This window comes from Amblyomma americanum, chromosome 1 (assembly GCF_052857255.1).
Source record: "Amblyomma americanum isolate KBUSLIRL-KWMA chromosome 1, ASM5285725v1, whole genome shotgun sequence".
NCBI classification, from domain to species: domain Eukaryota; kingdom Metazoa; phylum Arthropoda; class Arachnida; order Ixodida; family Ixodidae; genus Amblyomma; species Amblyomma americanum.
In genome coordinates, this window is record NC_135497.1 from 512,238,462 (window position 1) to 512,257,409 (window position 18,948).

Below are 18,948 nucleotides of genomic sequence, written 5' to 3' on the forward strand. Positions count from 1 at the left end.
TGAGGCATTGCCTGTACGAAGTGGGAAGTTTTTCTAGAACAATGTCTCCAACTCCCTTCAACTGGTCTGTGTGTAGTTCCTTCACCTCACCTTACCTATAATTTAAAATTGACCTTGTGTGGCCACCTTTTGGAGCAAATAGTGCCTCATCAGTGTGGCCTGCACACTCTGGGATGAGGGATACCCTCATAAGGGACGAGTTTTGTAATCTGTTCTCTGCAGTTATTATTATTGGTGAACAATGGCTGCACAGATATTCAACACACTCGGCAAGCTTGGCATCGGTCAGGCAGTTGTGGGTGGCGTGGCCAACAGTGGGCTGTACAATGGTAAGAGGACCCTTTTTCCGAAGCAGGCCTGCACTGTTTCCGTGCCCCTCACTTGACAGTGGGCGGATGTGAGAGTAGGGTACAACTTAAGAAAACGGCAGTTAGCACTGGCCCACGGTCCGCGGCGTCCTGTATTACCCCGCAAGCCAATCGCAACAGGAAACGAAATCAGCTTTCAGTGCATTGGCATTACTGGCTGCGATGAGTGATTTCAGCGATCCGCTTCTAATCCTTCTGCCTCACACAAACAGAGAAAAAATCCCGGAAAAAAAATAACATGGGTTTGAACTCAGGAATTTCTCAGAAGAGAGCACAGAACCTCATAGCCATGACCAGGGCTGTGTTACTTGATGTATAGAGGTGAACATAGTCTATGTGGCAAGGCAGCAGCAGTGGCAACGAAACTTTCCACGATGTCATCCTAGGTGGCGTGAGCGAACAGAAGGGGGATGACGTATACAAACTTCGCCTCTCTGTTGACGTCATGGAAAGCTACTCCGTGCTCGCCTTTAAAACCTCCGCGCATCACCCACTCGCATTGGCCTCGTGCCAAACATGGACCAGGCAAAATGAGCAGTGCTTTGGCATGTCTTTAAGCCTGCCACTGATACAAATAAAAACAACAAAAGAAGAAGAATGATCAAGTATGAACAAGACAGAGGTGGCAGGAGTTCAGCAGAAGCTAAGAGTGAATAAAATAAGCGGTTTGCACTGGTTTGAAATATAGCCAAGAAGTCGTTAGTGTGGTCAAATGCTTTTTAGGGCATTCAAATCTTGACTAGTGGTAGGACGTTTCGGTTTAAAAACCGGTAAAAGTACGCCGAATTTAGTTTTTGAAATTTGGTTTTAACTGAAAAATGTCATTATTCTTGGCATGCAAGACTTAGCTATACTCCGTTTCGAACATCATGTGCAGCGCTGTCAAATTAGCGCTCTTCTTTGTGCTGCCTGCATTCGTGACCAAAAAGTAGTGCGTTGTTTGTGATGAGCGAAACATAGTAAATGCTTTCCCTGTAGGCTTACCACATGACACATTTGTCATGATCTTGATTAAATGCACTGTTATTGCCGACAGTACGCTGTCGCTTTCTCGTACCATAGACAACTAGGCTGGCATAAAACAAACGCGGAGTAACACCCCTCCCTTTATTTTCTTGTCCATACTACTTCGTGCCTTTTGCAGCGTTGCACCTGATGTATGAAATGGATTATAGTTGCGTGTTGAGTATGAGTTACACTCGAAAATTATCTAAGTAGAGAAGCCATGACGGGATGGTGGTGTTGAATAAGCGGCGCACTTGTGCAATTTTGAGGCATTTTACACTCCTCTAGCACCACCTCCTCACTAGCAAAGCACTGTTCGGTCACTATCATCGTCTGCTTAGAGTAAGCTTATCAAATGCAAGTAGTACGCTGACGAGAAACCGTGCTTGGTAGTTCTGAAAAGTATCTTGTCCGGGCTGCCGTGATGACCATGGCTCCCATCAACATGCAGACTACGTGGTACCCCACCATCTCACTAGCTCAGCCAAACTCAAAAACCTAAAAAAAACGTTTGGGTTTGCGGGTTTAACGTCCCGAAGCGACTAGGGCTATGAGGGACACCGTAGTGAAGGGCTCCGGACCACCTGGGGTTCTTTATTGTGCACGGACATCTCACGGTACACAGGCCTCTAGAATTTCGCCTCCATCGAAATGTGACCACTGTGATCAGGACTGAACCTGTGTCTTTCGGGTCAGGAGCCAAGTGCCATAACCACTGAGCCACCGCAACGCGTCAACCTGGCTCTTAAATTCCACTGGCGTTCTTGACCGCCGGCTGTCTCATTAAACGCATTGCATTTTTTTAATGGCAAAAGCAATTCTATCTACAAGAACACCTTCAGGTGCAAAATTACTCCTAAATTATGTTAATTACTGGAAAAAAAACTGCTCATGCCGAAAAATATGATGAGATTGACTCTTGGCCCATATTGTGGGAAGAGCTTCACTCTGTATAGGACCTGTGAAATGGGGAGGTGGAACCTCGTGAAGACTGTTTGCACTCTCTCCGCTCGCATGAAGGCTCGTGAATGAAAAAGTGGGTGGAAGGAGAATTGTCTGATTTGGGAGGTCTGGCACTTATTTTACTCGTGCTCTCATTTCGGGCTCAGCTTTGTGGAAGGTGGTGCCAGCTGGCACTTAAAAGCCTTTTATGCGTTTGCTGCTCATGCCACCATCTTGGGTGTAAAGTGAAAGGCTTTCTGTCGCTCAAATTTTTTGAATGCGCCAAGGGATTTACTGGGAAAGCAGCCTAAGGAGAGCTAGCCAAAATGGCGGTCTGAGCTCCAACAATCAACGCAACGATATCGCGCTGCTGCCCGTCTTTCTCTTACAAATGAATTAATTTACTGTTGACAATTGAGTAACTTGACCCTTTCTTTTTTGAGCCAGAAACATCAAGCTGTTCGGACATCCTATGCTTTCAGGAATCTTATCCTCATGACAAGTGTAAAGAAAAAAGAGAAATCTGTGGCATTTTACTGCGGAAAACTTGGAGGTGCAGCCTACTGTTTGCCACCAGCGTGAGAGCAATGGTGGTGAGGGATACAATAGACCCTGCCATGTTGCCTAGTCCTTTCGGGCGTTATGGTACGGTGCTATTTGGCTGATTTTGGATTAGCAGCAGTCGAAAGACCCTAATGACATTTAGGCGCTGCTTTTGTACTCGGCCAGCTTGTTGTTTCCTCTAAGTGGCTCCTTCCCCTGCTGTGCCTGCTAGAATGTTCGCTTATTTCAGTATTTCAATGCAGTGTGCATGCTGTTGGCGCTTTATTGCTCCTTTGTTCATTGCTGATGGCACAAGATGCTCCTACTGGTAGTACTTAAAAAATGTAGTCTTCATTTTTGAAGGAACAAGAAATGAACGGGTGAATGCTAACATCTGACGCAGTTGTGTGGAAGTTCAAAGTACTTTGATGCTTGAATTCGAAGGTGTCAGTGAACTGAGGGGCACATTTAAGTACAAAATACTTGAGCTGCGTGAACAGATTGTGCCGTTATGGTCGTTGACATCAGGGCATCGTAAAAGCTAGCCATGGTTCACGAAGGAAGTGTGCAGAATTATTTGGGAGAAGACATGCTTTAATACGTTATAAATGGGGGCCTGTCATCGTTAAGAAAGTTAAATGAAAAAGAGCTATGAGATAGCAAAAAAGCATAATTTAACTTAAATTTGCGATTGAAATGATGGTCCTGCTGACCCAAAAAGACGCAGGTTCTATCCTGGCCGCGGCTGTCGAATTTCGGTGGAGGCAAAATTCTTGAGGCCCGTGTGCTGTGCTATGTCAGCGCAGGTAAAGAACCCCAGGTGGTCGACATTTCTGGCGCCCTCCACTACGACGTCCCCCATAGCCTGAGTCACTTTGGGACATTAAACCCCAAATATTAATGTATATACTCGTTTAAGGGCCGTACTTTTATTCTGTGTTTCAACAGGGTGCAGCCTTTACACAGGACCGGTATGCTGTGCTGTGCTTTAACTATGTGAAAGTTTTTTTTCTGCAATCGATAAATGTTCTCTTTTATTAGCTAGGCCCTGTGATGTACGTTTCATTGCTTCCCTCTTGGTTTGAGTGCACATGTCGAAATTTCAGCTGAATTCTCCCCACTGTAATGCCATGGCATTGCAATAAATTGTGAGGTAAATGAAAGCCCCTGCGCCTCTCAGGTGAGGCTGCAGCAGCTTAGAAAGCATAATGGCCATGTGAGGAGGCTGCCTTCCAAAATAGCCCTGTTTGCCTGCACGGCATGGTGTTGGCCTGTTTGAGCAGTCTTCTGCATGCAGTGGACGGGGGCCACCGGGCGGTGATCTTTGAGCGCTTCACGGGTGTCAAGAGCTACGTGGTGGGTGAAGGCACGCACTTCCTCATACCCTGGGTCCAGCGGCCCATCATCTACGATGTGCGCTCGCGGCCACGCAATGTGCCGGTCGTCTCGGGCAGTAAAGGTGGGGTTGTTTCCTGCTCACACGATTCTAGTCATTGTGGTGGAAGAAGGGCACAAGGACATGGCACAGTCGCCGACAGATTTTTTGGATTCTGTGGGACCTGGAAAATGGTCCGAGTGATCAAACGGTCCGAAAAGCCATACTTTCCGCACAAAAAACTGGCTTTCAGTTGTGAACTTGATCGCACCGTATGTTCTAATTGCAAGTAAATATATTAGACTGTATCTAGGTCAGAGTCATGCTTCAGTCATGTCCGCATCACTCCACATCACGCTACCAGACAGTGTGACGCAGCCGCAGGTCAAGTCTCTAACGAATGCACTCGCTGCGCGAAGCAAGAACCGTCTATTTGCATGGGCAGGGATAGCTGCGAAAATCCGGACAGGAAACGCACAATAAGCGAGCTCCTCCAAAGGCACCCGTTCCCTTACTCCCATTTGTCCCGCACCATAGCGGATGCCGTAGCTGTCCAGTTTCTAGTGCGGTCACGCACCCTTCTTTGTAGGTCGCCTTGATGGGACAGAATAGAGTGCCATCAGTGCCGTTATCTCCAGCGGAAATGAGCATAACTAAGCCTATCCAAGCCAGTTCACCTAATTCCCTCCGTCAGCACCTCTCGTGTTCTTTTGACTGCCAGTTCTATCGCCCTTTGGGCACCTTAATTCAGTGGAATGAATATCCGCGTTTTGTTGTAGGCCACCACCGAGACGGTTCTCTCCTCCGTGGAGTGAGCCGACGGGGAAGAATAAGGAAGGAGGACAGGGGAGGGCCAGCCGTATTTTGCTGGCATTTGACGAAAAAGGGGAGCAAATAAATCCAAGATACGGTGCCTTTCAAAGGTGAATCGGTTGGTTGTGATGCCTGCTCGAGTCTTTGTCAGGCCGAAAAAATTAAGTTTCAGTTGAAAAACAACTTCCACAGTAGTGGCGATGTGTATTTTAGTCTGAAAAAGTACAACTTCTGGACTTTACACGTACAGGCGAGGTAAGCCGAGTTTGCTGTCCAGTGTATCGCGGAAGAAAACTTAGTGAAACAGATGAGTAGTTTTGTGGAGGGATTCGATGGGTGGAAGGTTTGGGCTGGGATTTTGTGGTTAGTTCCTTTCGCTGTTCTGGGGGGGGGGGGGTAAAGTTGAGCCATATGACGGAGGCCCTAAATTGATGTCACATGTCCGGATTTAGAGTGTACTGTAAAGCCTTGCAAGATAACAAGTTTCATGAATGACGGTGCTTTAGAAAACATGAAGGGTTCACCAGTGCGAGACCCTGTAGCGAATGCACGCGTGCATTTTCAGCATCTTAAGGGGTGCGTGGGTCTTGTCACATGGGCACATCCAACCCTAATTGAACTCGATATGCATCAAGGTTTTCGAGTACGATTGAAGTATCTGGTGCTACACTGGAATTTTCAGTGCTCATTGAGAACTAGTTCTCATATGCGTTGGTCGCATAAAAGGCCGGGCACCTATTTGACATATTATTGTGGGACTGTAAAAAGAATGAAAAATAAAGTGTCCCTGACCGGGAGATCTCACCATTGCCTGTGCATCGCATGCATAGCATTGCATCCTGCAGATGAAAAGGAGTGGTTTGACTTAAACTTTTGGCACCAAATTTTCAACTGGTGCACAGAGATGGCCAGATATCGGAAAGGCGCATGGTGCACCCGCTCGAGAGAATCAGAGCAGGAGGAAAGCAGAATTGTGGTTGCTGCGGAAGAGAAAAAAAACCTGTCAAAAAACTAGACCGGTGCCATTTTCAAGTAGGATAATGCGAGCTTGTGTCATGCAGTCACTCTTCAGTGTATTGTATATAGTGCAATGCATGCTCTATTTATATTCTCTTGCTGAAAGTGTTTACTGTTTTTATTGACACACCTAGCATGTTCACATATCTTGTTTTCATTTTCATGGTCCTGTCTTAAAACTGCGTTTCTTCTCAATCCCTTTTTCAGTGCACTTTCAGGTAGAAATTAGGTTTAGTCTGATTTTTGCAATGTGCTCGGGGTGCAGATGCATACCTGCCAACCCTTCCGATTTTTCTGTAAAATGTACGAATTTTCACCCGTCTTACGATTTTACGATTCTTGCCTCAAATCTTACGGAAAATAAATTTTATTTGTGATAAACATAAGAAATTCTGTAAAATAAACACACACCGTTACCGTGTCTCGCTATGACGTGCTCTATTAACCGATCGCCCAAATATTCGTCCCCAGGCGTTGTTTGTTTATTTACCGAAAGCGTCTTAATTGCCGCTCCGGCAAGGCTCTGAAACAAATACACGTTGCCCTTGATTCAGTCCGCGTGGTAGTGGTGTTCTTCCAGCATCGAAGTTTCATGCTCGTCATGTGCTGTTCGCCGTTTGTGCATTCCCTCATGCGCGATTTTGATGAATGAAGCCGATTTTACCGACTTCGTTAGATTTTACCGCTTTGCCTGTTGCTTTGCCAAATGGTCCCTTGTGAAGGGTAAGGGATGATACTTGAGGTGTGTCATGTGGACTTGCCACCATCAGTGTGTGCATTTCAGACTTGCAGAATGTCAACATCACGTTGCGGATCTGTTTCGGCCCGTGCAAGAGCAGCTGCCCCGCATGTACACCACACTGGGTGTTGACTATGATGAGCGTGTGCTGCCATCCATCACCAATGAAGTGCTCAAGGCAGTTGTGGTAAGTGACACGTTTCCCCAGCTGAGGGAAAGGGGGTGAGCTGCTCAGATTTTGTTTCAACTGATGCAGGCCCAGTTTGACGCCAGTGAAATGATTACTCAGTGAGAGTTGGTTTCACAGAAGGTGTGCGATGAGCTGACTGAGCGGGCCTCGCAGTTTGGCGTCATTCTGGATGACATCTCCATTGTGAGTGCAACTTTTTGTGCGTCACAGCGTTAGAGCGGACGTTCCGAGGAAGAGCCATGTGCATTGTCTAGTTCAGGGTTGGTCGATAGGATTGTGACGTCACACATTGAGCTGTGGAATTGAAATGGTTAAAACTCGAGTTCAACTATGACTATCTAAGTCATAGCATTCAGGTCGTAAAATACCATATATACTTGCGTAATGAACCCGTCCCCAACTTGTGTTAATGTGAAGGGACGAAGTAAGATCAGAAGAGATTTCGATTCCGAGATAACGATAGGAAGTCACGGATTCGAGCGCACTGTTATTAAGGTAATAGACGCTAGGACTGCAGGAATTTCTAGAGACACGTAATGCTTTAAATTTAGATGTATTACCGTCCATTTTCCACAAGTCACACCAATTAGTAATAGCATCCACATCATGTTGCAAGGCATTGGTATCGTTCGAACTGTTAATTTCCCGAAAGACAACACAATCATCAGCAAATAAATGAATGTTAGAGGATACACAGTCAGGTAGGTCATTAATGTATATCAGGTCATTAATGTAATTAGCTGGGAATGGAACCCACGACCCTTGTGGTGCGAGTCACACTACCATCGAGGCATGTTCGTTCGACATGGTTAAAGGGAGGCCTTGTGTGCCATTGGTGTATCACGTGGTCTAGTGTGCCTTCTGATGCATGCCAATAAGTGTAATTAAAAAGACGCACTAATTAAGAAAGAGGCCAGTAAGCATTAACGCTGCCTTGTCATACCCGTAAGGCGGAGCTTCAGTCTTTCTTTATTTAGTTTATTTGGTGACACAATGCTTGCATATGAGTGTGTGTGTTGTGCTGGCTTTTTCTCATCTCTAATATTTCAGATTGACTAGCTACGTTGAACAAGTCTTGCTGCCATCTGTTTTATATATAGTCTACTTAGAACATTGGGCTCAACAGAGGCCTAGATATTGGTCGTGAATATGCATGCATTTCTATGTGGTATGTGGCAACTCCTCAATAAAGTCCAAAATCTCGTACAAATATCAATCATCGGAATCTGAAAAATTGGTCTTTTGCTGCTGTAACACTGAAGGATCGTCTTCACGTGACGATATGAATATTACGTTGCTGTCACGACACTTGGTGTGACGTCACATTACGGCGTGGCCACGTGACTTCGTGTTACGTCACACTCCTATGCCATCACTAATCACACCAATTAGGCAGTGGTCATATAATTACTCTAATTAGTATCAGCCACTTTCAAATACATGAATTAGCATTATTTGTTTATGTTAATGGTAATTATTCATCTTGTTTAGCCTTAATCAGTGATGTGACGCCGTCATCATCGCGACATATTACACCACTCATGGGTTTCCCGTTACGGCGTATTTCACCGATGACGTGACTTGGCATGCCGTCGACTCGTGAGGTCACATGGTGCCATTTTTTGCGGACACGTATTGCGGACATAACCTTGGAAGTGAGCCATATAATGGTTTCACATTAATAAAAAACATTGCTTGCGATTTAGCATTGCTAAGCACGAAGCATTTTTTTGCAGGTGGACACAGGTACCTGAAAGCGCGATTGAGGTGTCCACTGACTCAGGTAGCCAGTCATGCGCGTTTCCTTTCCTCAAAATCAACATAGTCTTCAACATTGTCATCGCCAACGGCAGTGAACTCAATGAACGCCAGCGGCCTATTGCTCCATGTTTCTGCCGAAACGTTGTCAACGCAAACGCAGGCAGCGCATAGCTCTCGCAGTCGCCACGTAGCTCAAAGCGCGATTGAGGTTTCCACCAACCCAGGGAGCCAGTTGTGCGCGTTTTCTTTACTTTCGAGATTTTTACGCTCAGATGGAAGTGCATAAAGACGGCGGCGTGTAATGTACAGCGCTAGTGTTTGGCAGCTTAACACAAGATGTGATCGGCTGCGGCGATACCGTAGTGCTGTCGTGCAGCGGCCAGCGTAGCTGATCTGTTGGCTCTGCTGCGGGGTCGAAATCCAGACGCAGCACTATTTATTTTATTTCTGCAGGTATCTGAGAGGCTGAGACAAGCGTATATGCTCTTTCAGGATTGCTTGTAAAGCAGTGCTTTCGCACTAAAAGCAAGCGCTCTGCGAAACGGCATTTCCAGAAAACTTCAAGTAAAACTCGAAGTCCAAGGAGCTCGCGAAGGAGGAAGGGAAGATACGTTTTCAAATAAGTTCATGACTAAGCAAGATCATTTTTTCTGGTCCTTCGGAATGCACTTCGCCATTCACCTGTGTTGTTCGTAGTCAGTGCATCTGCAGGAGGGAGAAAGTGCTGAAACCTGCATTAATTCCATGCGTAGACGTACAGAATTTGTGGATAAAACAGGGGCTGAATCCACGAGAAGGTTCGCTTCCCCGCCAGCCTCGCGCGATTGGCGGCGTGTCGTCACCGCTGGCATGACGACATTTCACGGAGGCGGGACCGCGGTTTTTGTATACACTTCACATGAGTTGTCACTAAACTGAAAGCTAACCGTTGTGCCGGCCGTTTATGGAACCGAGACGCTCGTTCGATTCAGTGTAAACAAGGTGGTTGCTCCGTTTGCCTCCTCGATCTGAGCGCTGTCGAGTAATCGTTATCGGCGGTCGAGCGAAAGTAAGTGAGGATCCCATCGACATGCCTGATGATGCTTTTAGGCGGCAGTTCAGGCTTTCGACCGGATTTGTATGCCGGCGGTCCCCCGAACTACAGGGCCAATTTGGGCCGCGGTGACCAGAGAGAAATATCATCTGCGCACATAGGTTTTTTGCGACCCTATAGGCTTCCGAGTGGACGTTAGCAGGAGGACATTGGGCACTGCTCGACGTGAGCGTGCTGAGGGCCGGCTTATAGCTGTGATACGTGCAGAAAACGATGGGGAAGGCGCTGTTCAAAATCTGCCTGTGCTCCTGGCTGTGCGTCCACGCGTGCTTGCCGGGTGAAAGCACTGCCATTGAACTCTGTACCATCACAAACGCTTCCTCGTGGCGCGCGTTATAGGTTTCCTTCTTAGAGAACTTTGTTTCGCTGCTTTTTACTGAGCCATACTCCCTTTCTTTCCCAAGGTAACCATGCGACATGGTATGTACCTTCTGTTTGCGTGGTTGTAAACGAGCTCCCGTTTTCTTGCAGGAAACTTTGCAGTAAACGAGCTGATAGAGGCATATATCACCAGAAAAAGTAGTAGTGGATGTTTGATTTTTTTTATCGGGTTTAACGTCCCAAAGCGACCCGGGCTATGAGGAACGTCGCAGTCGAGGGCTCCGGATAATTTGGACCACCTGGGGTTCTTTAACGTGCACTGACATCGCACAGTATACGCGTCTCTATCATTTCGCCTCCATCGAATTGCGACCGCCGCAGCCGGGATCGAACCCGCGTCTTTCGGGTCAGCAGCCGAGCACCATGGCCTCTGAGCCACCGCGGCAGCATAGTACGAATGTGGCATCCAGCCATCCGTAGTGTACAGCGAGGTGCGATTCGAGGATGCTGCTTGAACTACAACGGCGCGTTACTTTGGGTGCTCTCTCCTGCTCGTCTGTTTTTTTCCTTAGGTGCAGTGTAAATATTCTGTGATATTCATTTTAATATTTAGTGCACGCGTCTCTTCGTTCCGCGTCTGTTTAGAGCACCGTTTTTTCTTCATTGCATGTTCACCAACTAATCCAGCTTCATCTATGCTGCTCTATGAGTTCATCTGGCAGCTCACGCTGGCGCAGCGAGTTGTGCAGACCCAGACGGCAGCCTCTGCGTGCCGGCACTGATCACACGAAAACGACAGCAACGAAGGCTTCCTGAAAAAAAATAGCGCAAAAGACGACGGACGTAGGAAAGAAAGACAGCATAAGCGCTGTCAACTGGCAACTGATCATTTAATCACAAAGCTCATGATAACTACATACTCAAAAAACAACAACACAGAAGACATCATTGAGGCGTGTCTGGATATGAAAACTACCTTTCATGCAGTACAACTGATGGGTCGCTAACACGTAGGCTCGTTCTTATAGATAAGATAGGCCTCTGACACCTCCAGTGTTATTCGATTACGATGCCTAAACAAAATTGTGGTTTGCTTCAGAAAACGCTCATACCCACAGCATTCGCTACAGTGCTTCGCTAGATTTGAAGGCTACGGTTTATTTTTTTTATTTTTCAGAGTTAAATTATGCTCCTGCAGCCGTACATTTAAAGATCGGCCGGTTTGTCCGACATACGAACTACCGCAGGAGAGGGTAATTTTGAAGACCACCGGTTTTCACCAGTGCGCCTCATTGATTTCCTCTCTTTTGTAGTTTTGAGAGTATGTACTTATTCTGTGTTTTGTGAATAAACGATTAGTTGCGACCCAGTGCTTGTGGTGTCTCTTCTTTCTATGTCCGTCATCTTTTGCGCTTTTTATTTCCAAGATGCTCTACCAAGTAGCTCAAATGTCAATATTGCAGCATAAGCTTCCCGCGCAAGTTCAGAAATTAGTGGCGCCCTCTCAGCAACGCAAAAAAAAAGTTCGCCCCATCCATGCCTACGTCAAAATAACTTAGCGGCAACACCGGTTTTCACCAGTGCGCCTCATTGATTTCCTCTCTTTTGTAGTTTTGAGAGTATGTACTTATTCGGCGTTTTGTGAATAAACGATTAGTTGCGACCCAGCGCTTGTGGTGTCTCTTCTTTCTATGTCCGTCATCTTTTGCGCTTTTTATTTCCAAGATGCTCTACCAAGTAGCTCAAATGTCAATATTGCAGCATAAGCTTCCCGCGCAAGTTCAGAAATTAGTGGCGCCCTCTCAGCAACGCAAAAAAAAAGTTCGCCCCATCCATGCCTACGTCAAAATAACGTAGCGGCAAAGCAAACAGGTCAGAAAGCGAACTGTTTCGTGGATTCGGCCCCACGACTGTTTTCGGTCTTGTACACGACTTGTGCGGAAACTTGACTAGGAAAATAGCGACACAGTTCCTGTCGCAAGAGTTTTATGGTAAACGGAGATACTCCAAAAGAAAATGAATGTCGACCTTGTAGTTGCTGAACCGCAGCGCATGAATTACCTTTTTGTCGCAGTTTAAGGTTCCTTTAATTTTGCATAGAAAATAAGAGGAGGCAGCTTTTGGAATGGTTGCCGTCTGCACAAGATGTCAAACATTCCATATAGTTCGACTAGCGGTAGTTATGAATTTGACGGGAATGGTTTGGTTTAGGTTTGGTTTATGGGTGTTTACGTCCCAAAGCGACTCAGGCTGTGAGAGACACCGTAGTGAAGGGCTCCGGAAATTTCGACTATTTCTTTGACGTGCACAGACATCGAACAGCACACAGGCCTCTAGAATTTCGCCTCCATCGAAATTTGACCACAGCGGCCAGGATCGAACCCGCGTCTTTCGGGGCAGTAGCCGAGCGCCATAACCACTGAGCCACCACGGCGGCTTTTTGAGGAATGCCTCTCACGTTCCGACAGCAGCGGTATACCACTCTAAGATGCTGCGTGAATACGACTGACAAGCAACTGTTGAGTATTGCTGAAATGCTTAGAGAGAATATTGCCGCGAATATTTGCAGTGTTTGTTCGTTCTTTGTTATGTTGTTCAAGCGGCGGTAATCAACGCATCATCGAGTACCTGGAAGGCAAGGTTTCTTCACCCCCCCCCCCGCGCTTCATTAAAGCGAGGACTGTCTTCCTTCTGTGTGCAGAATGAGGTCCTTGTGAAGAACTTTGCAGCGAGCAAAACAGCCTACCTCCTTGTTGTACCTGCTTGTCTCTACACAAAAAGTTCTACACACTTCACCCGACGAGCCGACATCTGGACAACTCGGGTTTACTCACACCCTCCGCCGCATTCAAGACAAGTATTACTGGCCCTGACTGTCTGCCGATGCCGCACATTATGTGAAAACCTGCCGAGATTATCAGCGACGAAAGACCCCTCCCACACGACCAGCAGGATTTCCGAACCACATTGAACCTCCCTCAAGGCCCTTTCAGCAGACCGGCATGGACTTGTTTGGCCCTTTTCCAACGTCAACGTCTAAAAATAAGTGTATCATCATAGCGACCGACTACCTGACCCGCTACGCCGAGGCGAAAGCCCTACCGAACGGAACAGCAGCAGAAGTCGCCAAATTTTTCGTAGAGTGCATTCTTCTTCGACACGGCGCCCCCGATGTGCTCATCACGGACAGAGGAACAGCATTCACGGCGGAAATAACGCAAGCCATCCTGCGTTACAGCCAAACCAGCCACCGGAGGACAATTGCATACAATCCGCAGACCAACGGACTGACCGAGCGACTGAACAAAACCATCGCCGATATGCTCGCCATGTATCTCGATACCGAACAAAAAACCTGGGATGTCATCCTGCCTTACGTCGTCTTCGCCTACAACACCGCAGTGTAGGAGACCCCCCAGATGACGCCTCTTAGGCTCGTCCATGGCAGGGAGGTCACGATCACGCTAGACGCCACGCTGCCCAACGTTGCAGAAGAGAACGTCGGCATATCCGCCTACCTTACACGCGCAGAAGAAGCTCGAAGGCTTGCCCGATTACGGATCAAAGATCAGCAGCGGTCCGACGCCAGACGCTACAACCTACGAAGACGCAGCGCGGAATACAATCCAGGAGGCGAAGTCTGGGTTTGGACGCCCATTCACCGCCGTGGATTGAGTGAAAAGCTATTTCGGCCCGTACAAGGTTCTTCGTCGGCTAGGTGAACTGGATTATGAAGTCATCCCTGACGCAATGGCTGCATCCCAGCGACGCCGTGTACGACCAGACGTTCTGCATGTAGTCCGTCTGAAGCCGTATTATGCGCGCTAAAGGACGCTGCATGTCCATACTCTATTTTCGCAAGATCCGTTTTATGTCTTACTAGTCGCGTTACTTGTTTTAATGCTTCGGGTCGATGCTTCTTTGAGAGGGGAGTAATGCGAATATTTGCAGTGTTTGGTCCTTCTTCAAATCTGCCCCCACACCACTTTATCGCTTTGTTTGCGACGCAAGAAGCGACTAGATTTATCTCGATTGATCGCAGCCAGGCAGAGGTTATTCTACGTTGTTCCGGTATGTTCCAGTAACTTCGCACTCTTTATCTCGAAAGTTCGCTATCAGCTTTAAATTGAGCACGGCCGACAGCGGCGGGCATTCTGTTCGACGACCGCCGAGCACGCTTGTCGATTCGCCGCCGCCGAGTGATTCAGTCCATTGTGGGCGCAAGTCAGCCGAATAAACAGTTTTCTTTTAGAAGACGTTTTGTCCGTCTTCATCGCTCCTTCAACTGCTGTCACCACTACGTCACAATATTGTCACCGCGGGGTAATAAAGATGAGGACGTCAGAATATTTAAGGCTGATTTGGCATTATTTGTTCTGCGACTCTGAGCTACCCGTCGCGTGGCCACTAACGGGGCACCACACAAGAACCGAGTTGGGAATGTTGGCCACCGCGCCAACTATCAGCCTGCCTTAGCGACGCCGATGAGACGATCATCGTGCCGGCCTGAAACCTGGCAGCGTCTGTATGTTGCAGCCCCGCGCAATTGTCTGCGTATTATTTTTATTCAGCAGGCTTCAACTTTCTTTATCTTATCTTTTCCATGCTCCTTTCTTTGTGTTCCCGGGGCTTTCTATTCCTACCTTCGTTGGCTACTTCTTTTTGTACTAATAATTGTGTTTTCTTGGAAGTCGACCAGCCTATATATACTACCTTACTTCGCACTCGTTAGTGTCCAATGCCCCTTTTTGGGCTTGCGTTTTTCCTGTTCACGCCTTCTTGGTACTCTTCGTCTCTCAGTTTTTTTTTTAATTTTTCTCTTTATGGAAGGGAGCACTCTTGTGGTGCGGTCTCTCTAAGCCTATCAGAATTATCGGACGCGCGAGCTATTTGAGAACACTATTTCTTATCGCCATAGATACCAGTTGTCTCACCACATCTATCTAGGCGTGCAGCTTCTTGTGTATTCACACCTTACCATTCATACTGTTCAATCTGTTCCAAGATGGAAGCGTACAGGTTGACGCAGGAAATGAAACGCCATGCAGTCTTCGTCACCCTGGCCGCACACCAGAGTGACTTGGAAATAGCCGCCTTTCTGAACGCAGCGTGGTCTTTCATTTGCAAGGTGCGGAAAGAACTGATGTGCTCTGACAATGGTGTGGCATCTGTGGCGAAAAGGAAAAAGCACAGTCAGCGGTCAGATGTCGCCAGAACGGGCATGTACAACATTACTGTAGAAATATTTTACATAGCGGAAAATTGTACGGTACTCTAATGGTTATATTGATGATAATGGTCCATTCTTCCAAAGTGTTGTAAAGTATTGATTTTGAAGTTTTTCCATCGTTCGCATTGTGCAGTGAAGACCGCCATATAAAACAATTGGGGACGCTTTTAAAGATGGTGAAGAGCGGTTTATTGTAGAGCTGAAAGGGCTAGCGGCGGAACCGTTGCACAAACTGACCCAGCAGCAGCGGCACCAGTACCGAGTTCCAGAGCGAGCTCGAGCTCTCCAACACGCGCGGCAGCCGAGGCCGGCCGAACCTCTTCATCGTCGTCAATGGTGGCGCACTGTCGTCTTCTTCATTGCGACTGCCCCGGCGACAAGAGGGAACCATCCTGACGACTCAGGGGGAAGAGATGACACGGAGGTCGTAGTACGGCTTTAGACGGCTGACATGAACAATTTCGCGGCCCCGACAGCGATGATCGGAAGAGGGGGTCACTGGCTCGACGTATAGTTCATACGTGACGTGCGCTCCAAGACACGCTAAGGGCCGAGGTACTTAACTGCAAACTTGGAGGCAGTCGGCACAGACAACCAGACGAGCGAGTCAGTGGGAAAGTCATGGGCGGACTGGCCGCGGTCACTCGCTTATGTGCGGAGGCCTTGAGTGGTACTCGCCAACGAGCGAGCCAGCTGGCGGCATTGCTCGGAACGACGGGTAACGTCAAGAGATTACTCCCATATAGGCGTATTCATGTTTATAGTGTGCGTGCGTGCGTGCGCGTGTGCACTCTAAACAGAAATGAGTAAAATGGGAGTAAGCTACTTCTTTTTTCCCTCCCATATAGCCGTATTCAACCGCGCCGTAAGGGAAGGGATAAAGGAGGGAGTGCAAGAAGAAAGGAACAGGTGCCGAAGTGGAGGGCTCCGGAATAATTGTGGCCACCAGGGGATCTTCAACGTGCACTGACATCGCACAGCAGACAGGCGCCTTAGCGATTTGCCTCCATAGAAACGCAGCCGCCACGATCGGGTTCGAACCCGGAAACTCCGGATCAGTAGCCGAGTGGTCTAACCATTGAGCCACCGCAGCGGGTAGTTTATGAAGCGAAAAACTTCACTGCGCTAGGTAAAGCAGTCGTCGGGTAGGCCGGAGAATGACCTTGAACGACCTTCAGACCCAATCACGTTCATCTCTTCCTTACGGCGCGGTTCGGGTGTCTACCGATATATGTGAGAGAGTAACTGCTCCTTTCCTTCCCTGAAAACCAATTTTCCAACCGCTGGTGGGCGCACTGCCTGTGCAGTGTGCGGAACGCACTCAACGTTACAGACTCCAAGCAGCGTCTAGTTGCCCGATACACCACAGCTTTCGCTCTCTAGCCAGGTTTCGCAGTAGTTGAAGCACAGCTATTTTTTATTTTTGATGGAAAGAAATCGCTCAGCAATTGTTTTTATGGTTTGTGGGGGTTTAACGTCCCAAAGGGACACAGGCTGTGAGGGACGCCGTAGTGATTGACTGTGGAAATTTCGATCACCTGGGGTTCTTTAACCTGCACTGACATCGCCCAGTACACGGGCCTCTAGAATAAATAAAAATAATTGGTTTTTGTGGAAAGGAAATGGGGCAGTATCTGTCTCATATATCGTTGGACACCTGAACCACGCCGTAAGGGAAGGAATAAAGGAGGGTGTGAAAGAAGAAAGAAAGAAAGAGGGGCCGTAGTGGAGGGCTCCGGAATAATGTCGACCACCTGGAGATCTTTAACGTGCACTGACATCGTACAGCACACGGGTGCCTTAGCGTTTTTCCTCCATAAAAACGCAGCCGCCCCTCCCCCTGCGGCGCCTTTGTTCTCCCCGGTGCTTTGTTCCCCGATTCGAGACGCTTCGCAGCCTTTCTTCTCCCGATAAAAGCCTCTTCGGCACGGCGCATATTTTTCCTACCGGGCCAGAAACACGTGCGCTGGTGACGTAGGCCGGGAGAGGTCTATTACTGGAAATTGCGCTCAAAAGATATTGGGAACAAACAATGACATACTGCACACCAGGAGAGAGCCCAGACTATCAACTGAATTTTTTTAGTAACGCATGCCACTCATAGGTTTGGCGAAGTCGCCCTGCTTAGTATCTTGCTAACGTGTCCACTGCGTACACTTTTATCTTCAGATAAATCCTGTAATGAATCTGATCTCAAGCTCCGTGAGTGAGATAAAAGGGCTGTGGATGTTCCTATATTTGTTGTCGGTGATGTGAAATGCCTCCCAATTAGCTCTGCTAGGTTTTTTTCTTCGCCCTAGACTGCATGCCACTTTGTTCAAAATGTGGCATACTACCACAGCTTTCGCAATGGTCTGCAAGATTCCTGGAGGCACTAATCTCCTGGAAATTGCGATAACGTTCCCGCAGCCTTTCACTAATGCAGTGTCCTGTATTTCCGAGGTATGCTCCTATGAAATGTGCAAGGAATGCGCATAGGCCTGCACACTTCAAAATCATTGTAGAAAAATACATGATTTCGGCTGTGTTTTCAGCTCAATACAAGCCGAGGCCTTCCAGCAAGAGAATTAACAGGAGCGTAGAAATAAAACAAGAAGAAATTAACGGTGGCGTTGAGTAGACCTGGAAGTTGGACACGTGTGGTTAGCAAACGGTGTCCAACACTCCTTTAACTTGGCACACCAGCCAATAATCCTCACCGTAACTGGATGCCACCTTTAGCCTTTCAATGTAGACGCACCAGTACTAGCCTCATGTAACATTGATAACCAGGGACGTTGCTTATACTATTAGTGCAGAGCTAACATATATCAAAATAGGTAGCTGCAAACTTGCGACACTTGCGTGGCCATGTGGCAAAAAAGTTCTCGTATTTTGTGGAGCTCTTGTAGCAACGGGACAGGCTTTTTCTGGCTGCAAGTTTGAAACGGAGTTGCAATTCTTGCTTTTAAAGCAACATGCACAAACTGTTTTTAAACACTGAATACACTGAAAACTTAATATTATTACATTGAGTCTCATTACAATTAAAATTGCATTACATAGAATTTTCAACTAAAAAATTGACACTAACAAACAACATAGCACATTGTGGACGCTACTTGCAAATATTTTTGCAATTTTTTACATACATATGCATTAAAGTGCATAACGAAGCACTGAATGTACATGAAATTTCCCTAGACTGACGACTGCAGTCCAGCTTATACATCTGTGGAGTGCTGTGTCTGCCCTCATCTTCTAGTCCCTGTATCTTTTTTATCTGGCGTTTTCAACGTGAGTGTACAGGAACACTCTAGGATTCCGTCAGCTTTCACAAAATCGAAGTTCAGCAGAAATAGTGCCCAAGATGTAATTGCAAAAACCTAATTACTTTTAGAGTGGACATCAACTCCACCAAAGATTACATGAAAATAACCTGAACCAAGCATGAAAATTCACTACCTTAAATTTTCATCACCAACGAAGAAACACTGCAGTGAGAATGCTGTCACATTTATATTCTGCATAACGTAGGTGCGAGATGGAAAAATTTTCCATCACCGGGCATG

The 18,948-nt window shown here is 47.2% G+C and overlaps 1 pseudogene; it reads left to right on the plus strand.

Annotated features, from left to right (window-relative positions):
* The first annotated feature begins 241 nt into the window (after positions 1–241).
* Positions 242–8,051, plus strand: LOC144128399 (prohibitin 1-like; annotated as a pseudogene).
* The last annotated feature ends 10,897 nt before the right edge of the window (positions 8,052–18,948 follow it).